At 36.0% G+C, this 14,896-nt stretch overlaps 1 long non-coding RNA gene across 2 annotated transcripts in view; it reads right to left on the minus strand.

Moving 5' to 3' along the window:
- LOC119700627 overlaps positions 1-14,380 on the minus strand; it is a 16,893-nt gene extending 2,513 nt beyond the window's left edge. Inside the window, exons 1-3 of one of the 2 annotated variants that reach the window (XR_005256836.1) lie at positions 14,269-14,380; positions 11,092-11,209; positions 9,750-10,519 (exon numbers count right to left, since the gene is read on the minus strand). This is a non-coding gene — a long non-coding RNA (uncharacterized LOC119700627). Of the gene's footprint in view, positions 1-9,749; positions 10,520-11,091; positions 11,210-14,268 lie in introns of those variants that run through there. The other variant, XR_005256837.1, reaches the window with a different exon arrangement.
- Between the last annotated feature and the right edge of the window lie 516 nt (positions 14,381-14,896).

Here is a 14,896-nt window from a genome sequence, read left to right on the forward strand (position 1 = left end):
AGTAGGTAGAAAGATGAGTTGAAGGGGGAAAGTGAGTTTCATTTTTTGTACAAAGATTGTTTTGAAACTTCATCTTCAGTTAAAAGTCTTGACATAATTCCAAGGCTTAATTTATTTTGCCCGAGAGACCATCATTTTTAAGACAACTGTTCCAGTATTGTAGAGAAACTCAGCCAAAAGGAAAAATAAATATTTTAAATGAGATACACTAATTGCCAAGAACATAAAATAACAAGTAATATTCTAGACTGATATAATGATCATTATTTGGAATGAACACTCAACCCCATGTGACACAAGTTTACTTTTCAGTGTGTCCTTAGAGTTTCAAGTAGGATTTTTCTTAGGGGTAAAGAATAAATATTACTAACAAACTCCATTTTTTCAGTGCTTATGATCCTACAGAAAAGCCAAAATCATAATGCATTTCAAATGCTTTGTTACATGACAGTGTTAGTTTATTTTAATTATTTAATGCCTTAATTCAAAGCATTTAAGAGGTATATAAGCTACATAATTATGTAGATTGTTCATAGCATTCTGTAGAGTTCAGAATGACTTGGAATTAACTTGTATTATGGGTGCCATAAAATCAATCGTATGGGTATCCATTTTGTTATTGATGGGGTGAACCATGGAGTAACAACACCTTCTTGTAGTTTTCTGAAATTAAGGAAGTCTGGATATGAGAGACTAGACCTTTTCCTCTTGTTTGGAACACAAGCTTTGCAAACAGTGGACCAAAAATAAATTTCAATAGAACCAAAACATGATTTCCACTGAAATTGTGAATATGGGACTAATCTTTGAGGGAAATTATTAGATATCTAAAGCTATGGCTTTTGGGCAGGACGGCCTCTTCTGACAGATGATGATTTCCTTCCTCCAGTGTTGAACTGCTCTAAACTTTCAACAGGATGATTCTCCAGCTTGAACTTCCCTTTTAGCTAAGTCTATTTGCTTTGCATCAAGAGACGCTGTCAGTTTTAAGCTCCAGCTCCAGGAATCCAGATGGTGCAATGAAAGTGAAAGATAATACCATATGACTTAGATTTTTTTTATTTTCCCCTCCAGTACATAAAGGAACAGCTTAATGTCAGGTCAAATTTAAGATTAAAACAGAAAGGGGCAGTAAACAAGCATAATGCTCTTACTCTGATAGGGACAATAAACAGGAAGAGATCAGATGAGGTAAAAGAAGGTACAAAGGGGCTAAACCTGGAAAATCTTTAAAGTAAGTAACTTAGGCCCCACTGTTTAAGTGAAAGGCCATTACTGCGCACTGTGGCCCAATTTAAAATCTGGATGTTTTCTGATTTGTACAAAGACAGTCTAGCTCACTATTCTCCCAGGGATTCAGAGGCTAAAATCAGGATCTTCGCAGTAAAAATTAATGAAAAAAATTGAACTATTTCAAGCAATCATTCAGCAATGAAGCATTTGAAACAGTTATATATTCGGGTCCTTTTATTTTTCACAAGCTCTGTGTTAATTCACTTCTGGTATCTTTTGGGCAAACTTTACATAGACTTTTACTACTGCAGAGGTCAAATTAATTTCTTGCTACAATAATTGCACTTTTTTCACTTTTACTTTCATCAGAGGGTTCCTAGTCCTCCTCCTTTCACACAGAAGAGAGGCTGCACAGATGATCATCTGGTGACAGGTCTGACATCTGGTCCAGGAATTCTGAATGGTTGAAGGCTCTAGATTTAGCCTCATCAAGCAGAGATTTATGGTAGTGACATCTGAGCAGAACACAAAAGATCTGCCTAATCCCTTATTTGTCACCCTGACTCTGCCAATTCCTTCTCTCCATCTTTCATTGAGCTGCCTTAAACACATGCGTTTCAGAAGTGAACTACACTCCAGCTACACCAAAACAGCTGAGCTTCTTCAGCAGCCACCAAGAACATATCAACTTGAGACATCACTCATTTCACTGATTTCACATGATGCTCCACATCAAAGAAATGGCTCAAGGTATCTCAGTAGATTTTTTTCTCTTTGCAATGGAATCATTCCCCGACAGCCACAATCTTCAGAAAGGAAAGAAAGAAGAATAAGAAATCAGGCTCTCAGTCAGAGAGCTTTGAACTCTTCACTACAGGACATGAGAATAAGCACACTTCTTGCTTGCAGAAAAAAAAAACACACATAGATAAATTTCAGCGCTCTTTCCCACAGCTGCAAACAAAACTCACAGAAGCGAAGAGGAAATGAAGACATTTTTGGAATACAGGAATGTAAAACTCTTCAGAAAAAAAGTATTTTAGCTCATCTAGCTATTCAAATTTACTTAGTTTACATTACTAACGCTTCAGAATCTTGTACAGCATTTGACCTTGAAGCATTATTTCAGCTATTAACACTACAAGCAGTTAACGTCATACACGCACAAACAGTGCAGATCTCAAGAAAGACCCAGAGATGGGCAGAGAATATTCAATTTTCTACTACCTATTCTGGACAGTTCTTACAAAAATGAAAGACCTTCCATGTACAAAATCCTTCTGGCAATTTCACTTGAAACAGATACAGCGTTCCTTTATGGAAGCTTTTATCCTTCTCTGCAGTTGTAAATCTGTTTAAATACACTGCCCTCAGCAATGCTTACAAATTAGCTGACACTTATCAAAACTATTGCTCTTGTTTTGATTTGAGTTACTGTACTTGGTACATATTAATGCAAGACTAGGGAAAATGCAGCTAGCATTTTTTTACATATCTATCTATCTATATATATACACACACATATACATATATATACATATATCTTCACATATATCTCAATCAGACAATCACAATCACACTCACAATCTACACATACAATAGAAATCTTTTGTTTTAGAGCAATAGCCATTATCCCTTCATGTCCTTTATAGCAATTTCTATAAAAGTTGGAAAGCATTGTTTCACAGTGATTTTATCTCCCAAATCACAGTGATTTTATCTCCCAATTTAAGGCATCTTAAGGTGTTTTAAGATCATGAAATAAGGTTAAATCTGCATAAGTTACATTTTATTGAAAATGTTTTACCTAATTGAGTTTTAAGTTTCATTTTTCTTCTCAGTTCCTGAAATATATTAAAATTAGATTTGCTCTTTAATTTAAACAATCATACATTAGCTGATGTATAATTTTTGATGTATTATGGATCCCTCAACTGCCACTTGCTGAGGCATGGATATGTTCTTATCTGTTATAATTTCTTATATATTATTTTATATACTGTCATAGATAATCACAGTTACTGGAAGGTTTGTGATGCTACACATGGAACATTTCCCAAAGGTTTCATGACAGAGTCTTTAGAACTGTAGAATCACTTAGGTTGGAAAAGATATGTAAGACCATTTAGACCACCCTTGTGACAAGGCAAATTTACATTTTTTCCTATTGATTTTCCATCTTTTTTTATGCTGCTAGCATTGCTAATTTTTACTTGCAGAAGAGGCAAACAAAATGAAATAATGCCAAAACTCAAAAAAGGCATAAAAGAACATACAATGCCATTTCATTTATTGAACAGAACTGTGAATTGAATACATCAGTGGGCTCTGCTTAAAAAGAACAATTGTGCTACACTGTGGCCAAAATCAAAAATATGGTCACTAGGCCAACCTCTGGGACTGTGTTACTTGAAAAATCATCACATATATCATCTGAGTCTCATTATTTCTTGTCATTCCTCATTATGTCTAATATGTCAAACATTTAAAAAAAAAGCCAAGAAAAAAAGCACAAGCATAGAACAAAATGTTTCTATAAAGTGCAAAGCTGATGCCACTCAACTGAAGATAAATAGCTGTATCTTGCAGTACAGATATTTGTCTATGACATGTACATGGTGCAAACTCTGTGGCTGAAAGAGTAAGGTTCATTCCTATGAACAACAAAGACCCTGTATAAATTTTAGCATGGATAATAAGTTTCCTATTGGCCACTATTTTTCTTTCAATTTGTCGTTGTACCATACTGTTAGGAAAAAAAAAATTAAACAGCTTAAGGAAGAAAAATGATTTAATACTCATTCTACACATTGGAGTGAAATTCAAACTTCATTTCCAGTGAGAGCTTCTTAAAACATTTGGCCCTGAAAACACATTTGTAGCGTAAATTAAAATTCTCCAGGGTGCCAACAAAGATCTGTGGAATCTGTTTAACAGACATAAGGACTAAAACCTTATTAGACATTGGTTTTGGCCTCTTCAATTAGCAACAGCTTGAAAAGCAATCACAACCATTTTAAATAAATTAAATGTATTTAATTTCTGTAAATTTCAAGCCTTGGTGCTGCATTTATAACAAAGCGCTTTTGTTTTCAAGTTAAATGACACTTCAGCACTGGAACATTTGTCATGCTGGGGTAACATCTGTATTTAAAGCAGGATTTGCATGCTAAGCTTCAGGGCAATGCTAAGATGTCATCAACTTCAGTGAGCCTGAACCAGTCTACAAGTCAGCTGAATCTGTGCTCAAGTCTGTGCTAGAGAAAAAATAACGGTATAGCATATAGCACTAAGGCATTCACTGCTTCAACTGCAAATTAGTCCTGATGGAGTCTTCCCTCTTTGCCAAGTCTTTCTGTGAGGACTAAGAATTTTGGACAGCCCTTGTAGTCAGGGAAGGTGAAAACTATGCAAGAATCCCCCAAAGAAACAATATGGAATTTTCTGCCTCTCTCCGAGACCTCCCTCCTGCATGGCATTGTTCTCCACCGTCTCGATAAAAGTCAGCTGCATTAGCTGCCTTAGTTTCTTAGCTCTTTCCTTCCGGGTCCCTTAATTTCTTGATATTCAAGGAAAAATGCAATTAAAAGTCATTTCGGCCTATCCCAGAAAACTAAAATTCATCTCCATATGTATTGGGTTACAGCTTCTAAGCTGCACAATTCTGGAGAAAATGCAGAAGAAATTAATTAACATGGACTTAGGAACTATCTAACAGTAAATGCTGCTCCAGAGCATATGACAAACTGTGAAGATTTTCTAAGAGTAGTTGAAAATATGCATAAACTGAATTCTCACTCAATTTCTAAATAAAATATTAATGTCTAGGCAAATTGACCACAAATACTTTTCACTCCCCTCCAGGCAGAGGTGATTGAGTCCTCAATTCTGAAAGTCAAAAAAACCAGCATTCCAGAAGAATTAAAAAGAGAAGGAAAGACAAGGCTTTACAGTCACAGGTGCAGATTAGCACAAATCTACCTATAAAGACTGTAGCATTATAGTACAAAAATCATTCTAAATTTTCAGTACTGGGATTTTCTAAAGGGGGCTTGCAATCCAGCAAAGGTATCCTCAACAACTGTTAATGCTTAACACTCATTGTTCTCAAGCTGTGGAGTATAAATACATTTTACACTTCTAGAAACTGGCAAATAACTGCTAATCAGCAGCATGGCTACTCTGTCTTGGAACTTGGCTACCTCTGTAGTACTACAACCTTGAGGAAAGATCTGACCTGCAGAATCATAGTCACTGGTTTCTAATTCTTTACTTTTTTTCTCCTTGCATTCCAGAAGTTTTTGAATATTTAAAGCACTCAGAATATATAAGTGGGGTTTAAATCACCTTTAAAGCAACTATGACTAAAGGATCCTCAATATTTACCTGATATTCAAAATTTTTTTCAGATGATTAGAAGCTCTGGCATTGGTGTTTGGCTGACTCCCAAAGCAGAAATGGAAATTACTAAGAGAATGCATTTTGATTTGCAAATCTTTGGTTTATATTTAATATGCATTCATATCTGGTTAAAACTCAGAGACTGAAATACAACTATTATAATTGAATTTCTGAAGCCTAGTGTAATTTTTCAACTCATTAGTAATTAATGCATTTTGATCAAATTTTCACTCTCCAGTAATTCTTTATAGAATATCTTTGAAAGTGATAGAAGGTTTTATCTGCATAGAAGGTTTTATGATTTGACAGATTCAACCAATTCAGTAGCTTTGTTTATAGGGCAGCTGCCAAGACGTGAGTCACCAAGTCAGCCTGTGACATGCCCACTTGTATAACTTGTATTCTTTGGCAGCTTTTGAGGGGTTTGCATATCTCTTACTGGATACATAACTCCACTCACATATCAAAAAAATAAATAGCGTGATAAAATTTGTATAAAATTAGTTTTAAAACTGTACTCATTAAATCCAGTGCAGATCAGTGTATTTTTTTACATCCTGCACCACCCTCTAACTTGGCGGTCAAAGAAAAGGCAAGAACTTGAAGCTGGTAAAACACAAACTTCTTGCCTTACATCAGACTTTTGATTAAAAGAACAGATTTAAAATCAATGAGGACAGGGTATCTTTTAGCAGAAGCTGGGAGATATACCAAAACAGCAAATTTAATCAATTTGTCACAAGAACCATTGACTTCAGCCTGCTGCATATCGATAACCAGCCCTACGTGGAGAGAGAAATCACATTCTCTCTTTCTCTTTCTCTCCATCTACTTAATCGAATTAGGGATAAGACAGTGCAAAGGGTAATAAACTTCAAGCACATCTGTTTGCTCTTTAAGCTTAATTTGGATGCAATACCAAAATAATCGGTCTCCACCATTCAGAGATCTGTTCTGCTATTTTCGTGCAGTTTTTATGCCTCTGAGAGTTGTTTCCTAACTAAATGGCTCAAACAGTAAACACTTTGAGAGATTATTTGTTTTGCTTGCTCTAACATCTAGGAAATGGTTAGGCTTTTTAAACTTCTTGGTCTGATACACCACAGTTTAGCTCTGGATTGAAAAAGTTCCTGGTCACCAACTGTTACTTTTTTGCTCCTAAACAAGGTTTATTTAGTGGAACAACCAACTCTCAACAACTCTGGCATCCTGTTTAGGTGGTATTATACAACTGAACTTCATATCAGATTTTAAAGCTTGTCAGGACTTGCTTAGATATTCCTATTTATCTTTCTCTGGAAAAGAAAGGAAATGTTTTGTTTGCTTTCTCATATCATTTTGACTTGGAGGATTCCATTAGGCCAGTTTGAAATCCAGAATATTAATTACCTTATATACACCATTACGTCAATATGATCTGGAGGAAACATATTTTTCTGGGTTTCCTGTTCTAAATGATGTGGTTTCAGATAGAACATTTGATAGTTGAGGACTGGGGCCTCTCTACATGCAGTAAGTTCTTCCTTATCAAGTAAAGCATTGTTTTTAATTTCATGTTCTGTTAGTGCCAGGCTGAAATGAAATTACACTATTTTTCATATTTGACCCTTCCACACCTAAAAATTCATCTTTTTACATTTTGAGGTGGGGTGTCTGATGGTCAAGGATGAGAAGGTAAAGTAAAGGAATCCATCAAGGAAGAGACTCTATGGAGCCTGAGACCACCTTAAGAGGACACAGAATCAGTGTTTCCCCCACTCTTTAGAATCAGACTGGTATTGGATAAGTTTCACTTGAATTCTGGTGAAACACATTCATCAGATGACTAAACAGAGAAGAACTCGAAAAGAAATTTGTTACTCACTGGCTGTAGATTAGTCCACAGCCTGAGAGGTGAAGTGTCGAAATTCTAACGAGGGAACAAAAGCCAGTATCAGTCAAGGGAATAAAGGATAAGGAGACAGGCAAGAATCCATACAAACTGCAGGAAAGCCTTCTTAGGGACATAGCCTCTGGGACAAAGAGTTCTCTGATGTTCTAGAGTATTTGATTGGTCTCATCTATGCTCCATTTCCAATCAAAGGTTGGACCAGATGGTTTTGTCCCTTCCAACCCAGCCTGTTCTGTGGTTCTGCGCATTGCTTTTTTCATACCCTCTACATGGGCTATACTATGCTACTTCTGGAACTACTAATTTTCAGATCACCATCACACCCCACAACCAGTCTGAACTCTAATCTGTCAACAAATAGTTCATGTCAAATGGTGGCAAGCAATGGCATAAAGATACACTGTACAGTGACAGTGCATGGCTAGGAATTTCCTTCCTAAAGAGAAATCAAGTTTTATCTTTTTTTTTCCTTTGTTTTGATTTCTCTTGTAATCACTGAGTGTGGCTGCCTAGTTCTACTTTCCATGACCAGATCCAGAGGTTTAGAAATTATACACAGAAGAATAGGCAGCAGGATTTTACCTTGATAAAATTAATAGATAATACTGCTAACTGTAGTGTAATGGGAAGGAAAAAAATACACAGAAACCTGAAACTGTTTGTGGAGTCAGCCTCTGCCTAAAACAGGAGAGGTTCTACTTCCGTGTGCACACCCTGATGAAAGAAGGGAAATTTCTGTTTATGGTAGGAAAAAACCCAGTACATGAGTGCACCACACACAATGTTTTCATTTCTTCTGAGTTACCCTTGGTCAGCCAAATGAACATATTTAGTCTAGTCTGAGAAAAGGAGGAGTTTGTCCCACACTGGCATGGAAATGGTTATGGAGAGGAGGCATTCAACATATCAAAGGGCTTCCTAGGCCACGATATGCTGCTACATTAAGGAACTCTAGTCATGACAGACAGGGATGGAATAGAATAATCTGAATGCTTGTGCATCCCTTCAACATCAATTCTGCCCAGAAGGAGGTTTGGGGATTTTACTGTACCTGCCTTCCTCATCCACTTTCTTGGCCTATGTACCAGCAGGAATTGTTCAGCTGATCTGGACTCTGAAAGAAATGCATCCCCAGGTGGTCCTAATTATACAGCTTGCAAATCATATCACAAAACCATATTTCCAAGCTTGGAAAGCAAGTGGACAAAATGGACTGAAAGGCTAAGAAGGACTTACAATCAGACGACACTGCAGGATTTATGGAGATACAGCAGTTTTTGTCTTTGCAAAAACAGACAATTTTCAAAATGGAAGACAAATTATAAAATTATAAAATCATTAATGTTAGAGAAGTCTATTAAGATCACCAAGCCTAACTGTCAACCCAGCTACACCACCACATTCACCATTAAACCATGTGCCCAGATGCCATGTCCATATGTATTTGGAGCACTTCCAGAGATGGTGACTCCAGCCACATTCCTGGGCAGCCTGTTCCAGTTCTAAACAATTCTTTCAGAGAAGAAATAAAATCAGATTACTTTATTAAGGCAGGATTCCTCACAAAAAAAACACCAAATTCTAAATTAGTAAAATATTTTCATACATCTGATTTCCCTGTGATTTCTAAGAAAATATTGATTTCTGTGCTAGTATAATGTTGAAAAGGATTTTAACATTTTTTAGCATTAAGAGGAAACCCAGAACGACTTCATATGATAATTTTATCATCGGTGATAGGCACAGTCCTGAATTTTTTTTAATCTGTTTCAGGCTAGGAGCATTAGATGCAATTACTAACATTATTTTCCTTTGCAGGCCGGGAGTTCAGGCCAAAATACTTCTTTTTCAATGGCAATGTAGGCAGTTTCACCATAGAAAGCATTCTATCATTATTGGCCTGAACTCATATTGTTTTTTCTCAAGAATCCATGACCTCTTTGGAACTGAAACTCACTTTGACCCTGCACAATTAAGTGCTGTGACTACCCTATTGTGCAGGGATAGCAATTTTATTTTTTTAACTGGTAACTGATATTCAAATACAACTTCTATTTTCTTCATGAACACTGGTTTTCATACAGATATCATACTGCATTGCAAACAGATCAGGCTTCAAAGTATAATACATTTTAGAAGGAAAGAAACTGATTGGGTAAAGAGTTGAAAGATACTTTCTATTTATATTTAAAAACATCTATGTAACAGCACTCCATACCTTCCCTACTCTCTTGTAAATACTTGGGGTAGCCAGACAGATTTTTGAAGGTCACATTGCATTACTATGAATGAAGCTTCATAAAAAATGCTGAATTATCATGTTTCTGCTATCATTTGTGGCAATGTGTAGTAATAAACATGTGACCTGTAGCACCTGTGATTCCTAAGTTTTTAAAAAAAGAAACATTAGATAGAGCAATATGTGTGCATGCTTGTTTGGGGTTTTCTCCAGCTCACAGATGGTCACTTTTACTACATGGACTCTGTGAGAAAAAATGCAACAAAATACACCACCTTCTGTTTCTTGTGTAAAAAAAAAAAGAAAACAGCAACAAAAGTGGGCTTATTGAAAAGCCACAGCTTTGGAGGACATGCTTAAACACACAGGTAGTATGGATATTTAGGATGACAGGTTAAAAGGGAAGAGACAGGGGAATCAAGAACCTGCCTACACCCACGCTGCCCCTGTCCTTCACTGCCAGATGCTCATCCCATTTGGTCCTGTTACAGGCTTCCTCAATGAGTTGTTCCTCTAAACAAGCCAGCTGCTGGCAAAGTGCCACAGTAATCCAAGAGTCCTTATACCTCACAACATGTGTGACAACTTTCAGAAGGTTGAGCTAGTTCATACCACTAGGGAACACTGACATCAGCACTGGTGTGGATGGTGGAGGCACAAGGATGACTAGCAAACCCACATCCTGATCTCGCAGAAAGATGTTTATAAGTTCATGACCAGACTTGCATGTTCTGCTTTTCTTTCATGCAGTTGGCCTGAGGAGAAAAGGATTGGATTAACAAAATATTTCATTTCCAAAGCATAGATGACATTTGCTAATTTATGGCTGCCAAAATTTTGAGGGATTAAATTGTACATTTAAAATTTTTTCTCCTTTAGCTTCAGGTTTTTTTCTCTGCCTTTTAGCTATCTGTTGCTAGTTTGTTGATAAAAAAATCTTTCATTTTCCTGCAATTGAATGGTCTGCATCAGAGGATTCCATGTATCATTAATTTCCAAAAAATTTGCAATTTCTGGTACCCTACAAAACCATTTTTTAACAAATATGAATGTCCTCTCTCTCACTAGAAACCTTGCACCAGCCAATCCTACAGAAGAATATGAAAGATCTGCAAATCAGCTAAAAAGAAAATATGGAGAGAAACATTGCCAGTAAAATGCCTTGTGAATACCTTACTTTCTGGGACATTTCCATGTGAAATTTATTCTCAGAAGAAGAAGCACATTGCAAAATCAGCAGCCCTAGTTTGAGTAAAAAAAGCTTGCTTCAGAAAAATTGAATTCATTATAAATCCTAACTTCCTATTATAAGATTGGCAGAAGTTACCTTCTTAGAGCGTGTATGGAAAACCAGGGAAAACTGATGAAGTACTAGGTAGTCTTTAGGCAGTGGCAGACTGTCCTCTCATTGTCTTCTACCAAGTTCTTCTCAGCCAAAGACAGAACTAGAACATGAAAAATAATTTGTGTTTACAGGAGCAGGCAACCTCTTTTCTTCTCCTATTTTTTTGCTACACTACACTCAAGAGCCTCTTTCATCCAGGAACTTGTTGAAGCCTTTTACTCTGTCCTCGGGTCTATCAAACCACTGACATTGATCCTAAACTGCTTTCTCAAAATGCCCTTACTGAAGAAGAGGAACCTACAGAAGTTAGAACCAGCAGCTTCTGTCTGGGACTGGCAAAGGACTTAAAAATCTAACTAGAAAACAGAGTAAAAAATGGAGGTCAAAATAAATAAAACTGATATTCCAAATAACACCAGAAGTTGCAATAGAAATATTACACAATGTTTTCTGGTTTCATCTCTTTTTCAGCTCATGTTTTGACATAGCCCCTAAACCTTTACATGATTAATATCAAAACAAAACCAAAACTCTTAACAAGAAAACACCAAGGACCCCTTTTTCATAAACACAGTTTTTTTGCTGAATATGGGTTATATAGGTGAGCTTCTTCTGGGAAAAGCTGCCTAGAGTCAGAGCCACTGAAGCCAACTGTCCATCCTTCTAAAGTGCATCAAACCACAGAATCATCTGAGTTGGAAGACACCCAGAAGGATGACTGAGTCGAACTCTGAAGTGAATGGACCATATTAATTCTATTCTTTAATTCAACTGATTCTATTTAAACATTTTTCTTAGCTTAGAGTTAAAAATTAACTGCCATATTTTGTTTATATACTGATCAACACAATTTCTAATCCCTGATGAAATGAAATATGCATTACTTAATTTGCTTGCATGCTTTCCCTCAGAGTCTGCTGTATGATTTCTGGAATGCTAACTACTTCATAATTTTTCTTTTTAATATCCATAATTTTGTTGGAGATCCAGACAGAGAGAAATTTAAGCAAAACTAAATAGTTGGAGAAATCCCAGTCTTGTAATCACATTCTGCACTGCTATGTTTTATTACCAGTACCTATTCTCACATGAATAAAGCATACTCTTTAGTTTCTATGCTTGATTGTGCAAAAATGAATTACTACAACTTTCAGTGGAGCACTTGAAACAGGAAGACAAGAAAGATTAAATCCCACCTTCAACAAGTCTATGAGCTTTTACAATTTTCTTTAAAGGAGATAGTATTTTGTATGGAAAATTCATATGGGCACTTGGTGGCTATGGAATGTTTTCAAAAACTTCTGGGTAGCTCTTTAACCACTTTAACTGTCCTTTTTATACAAACCAGTGCTGCTCTTTGCACCTAGAAAGCATTTAATTAGTGGAGGAAAGCAAAATAACACTTTCTTTAGAAAACCCTGAGAAATGAAACAACCTGCAAGATTACCACTGACATCAACCCCTTACCCAGCTAGACAGAAGATTATTTCACTGTAAGTGTTGTGATTTCATACTCGAAGAACTTCAATTTTCAGATTGGATTTTCCAGGATGAATTCCTGTAATGTGTTAACTGTTTATGTCACCAGGATTTCACTCATGTTTGTTTTGGAAGATGCTTGTCTGAATTGAAAAGGAAAACAATTGGCTTGCCCTCAGGGTTTAGTTATTAATTATTTCAAACAAACAGAGATGTGGGAAATAATTAATTTAAAATGCAGAATAAATAGTAAGGGAAAAAATGCTTACAGATAAAATATATTTTTTAAAAAATCAGGAAAAATCAATGAACTGCAGGAAATATGCAACTGGAAAATGAGATGGCCAGATAAGCAATAAACTATATTTTTTTGCTGAACATGATGCAATTTCAGTTTGCAAGAATTAACTGTGAAATACAATTGAAAAATGCAGTTGAATCAAAAACACAATAGCAGGATTTGGCACTAAATTTTAGCACCAAAAATGTCCTTTTAAAGAACATGTTTATAAAGAGGTTAAAAGCATGTGTATAATATACAAACATAAATGTTAACAAATGCTCATAAGAAAGCAGTGAGAGTACAGTTGGTTTTGTTGTAAATAAAAACTGGTAATTACCTATTAATCATAGGAAAAAAAACCTCATAAACATATAAAATGTGCATGAAGAGAGAAACATATACACTATTTGATCTGTAGTAAAGGAGAATGTAGTGTTCTGGAATTTTTTGTTTTCATTATCTCAGCAGGGTTAATTTTTTCATATACATGGTGTTTGTCTGGGATTTTTAACCAATCCTGACAGCTCTCCAGTTAATTATTAAAATGCCTAAAGCTTCTGCATGGAGTTCTTGTAGTTGACATGATGGAAACACAATTGAAGAGTTTTTCTAAGCAATTTTGTGAAAATACTGTTCAGACCATAAGAACAGGGACATCCTACCACATTATTTGACTATTAAGAAGGGAAGTACTATTAAGAAGTTATGTAATTTCATCACAGATACTGCTGGATTAGTGGTAACACCCTAAAAAATTTAACAGTGAGAAGTTATGAGTTCATATACATGCACCTTCATCTTATTGCCTAGATATTTATGTGACCTTTCAGTATCTCCCACGCACTATACCTGCAATCACCAGACTTTTATTTTGTTCCTATATTTAAAAAGGATCCAAGAGGAAAATCACTTCCTGCATTTATGGCCACAAGTCAGAATAGCCCTGAGCTATGCTCGTAATGACATTCCTTATCTGTCGCAATCTTGGCTTTCTTTTGTTTGCTGGGCTTTTTGGGAACACTCTGTATAGTAGTTACTCTAATCTTGTTCTTTTTCCTAAAACACTTCCACATTAACAAAAAAAAAAAAAAAAAAAATTGCAAGGCAATGCAATGCAATGCAGGGTAATAAATTTATACTGAAACAAATCAAACAAACTTGGAAAATTTATCCATTTCAGTCACTGTAAACAGAGCAGATCCTAGCACCAAAACTGACTGCAATTGGACAGAGTACATTAGTGAGAATATTCAACAGCTATTTTACATTGTTTGGATTTTTTTAAACAGAAAAACAGGGGTCAAAATTGTTATGAAATCACTGAAATTGAAACAGCAAAGTTTTTGCATTCCATCCTCCTACAGGGTGAGGAAAGAAAAAATTGGTAAAAAAGTTACCCGTCTGAAATTCATGCAGCTTCTCCTGCATGTTTAATGAAGCACTTTTCTGGCGCACAGGCTTTTCTCTTAGCGTCTTTGATTTAGTCTCTTTGAAACTTTTCTCCATTTAAACTACCAGCAAGGCAGAGTGAAAGTATTTCCCTCTGATTTACGTAAACAGTGGATGTATGAGAGTACACAGGAATTGTCAAACTTCCATATCCTGTTTCTGATAGCAGTCACTATCACTGTCAGAAGAAAGCAGGCAACAGTAACAAGATATCGCTATCAACATGGACAGCTGTTCCCACCCTCTGAAATTGGTTTATGTCTAGAAGATAACTAACATCAAAACAACTGTAAAAAAATACAAATAGTCTTGTTACCTCGACAAAGCAGCAGCCTGTTCTTTAGTCCTTTGGCTTTGATGTTACATGAAAATTCTTGACCTCCTAGTGTATTTCCAAGAGAACATCTCATTTCTCCATCACATCACAAGTTCCCATCTCTTACTCAATTTTATTGCCTAACGATAGAAGACCGTTCTTTTTCCCAGGCAGAAGACACATTTCTAGTGCAAGATTGCCAGTGGCAGCATACAGAAACAAATTGTACCAGGTTTCTACTCTACAACCACCCTCAAGAT

Source organism: Motacilla alba, chromosome 4, assembly GCF_015832195.1.
Source record: "Motacilla alba alba isolate MOTALB_02 chromosome 4, Motacilla_alba_V1.0_pri, whole genome shotgun sequence".
NCBI lineage: Eukaryota > Metazoa > Chordata > Aves > Passeriformes > Motacillidae > Motacilla > Motacilla alba.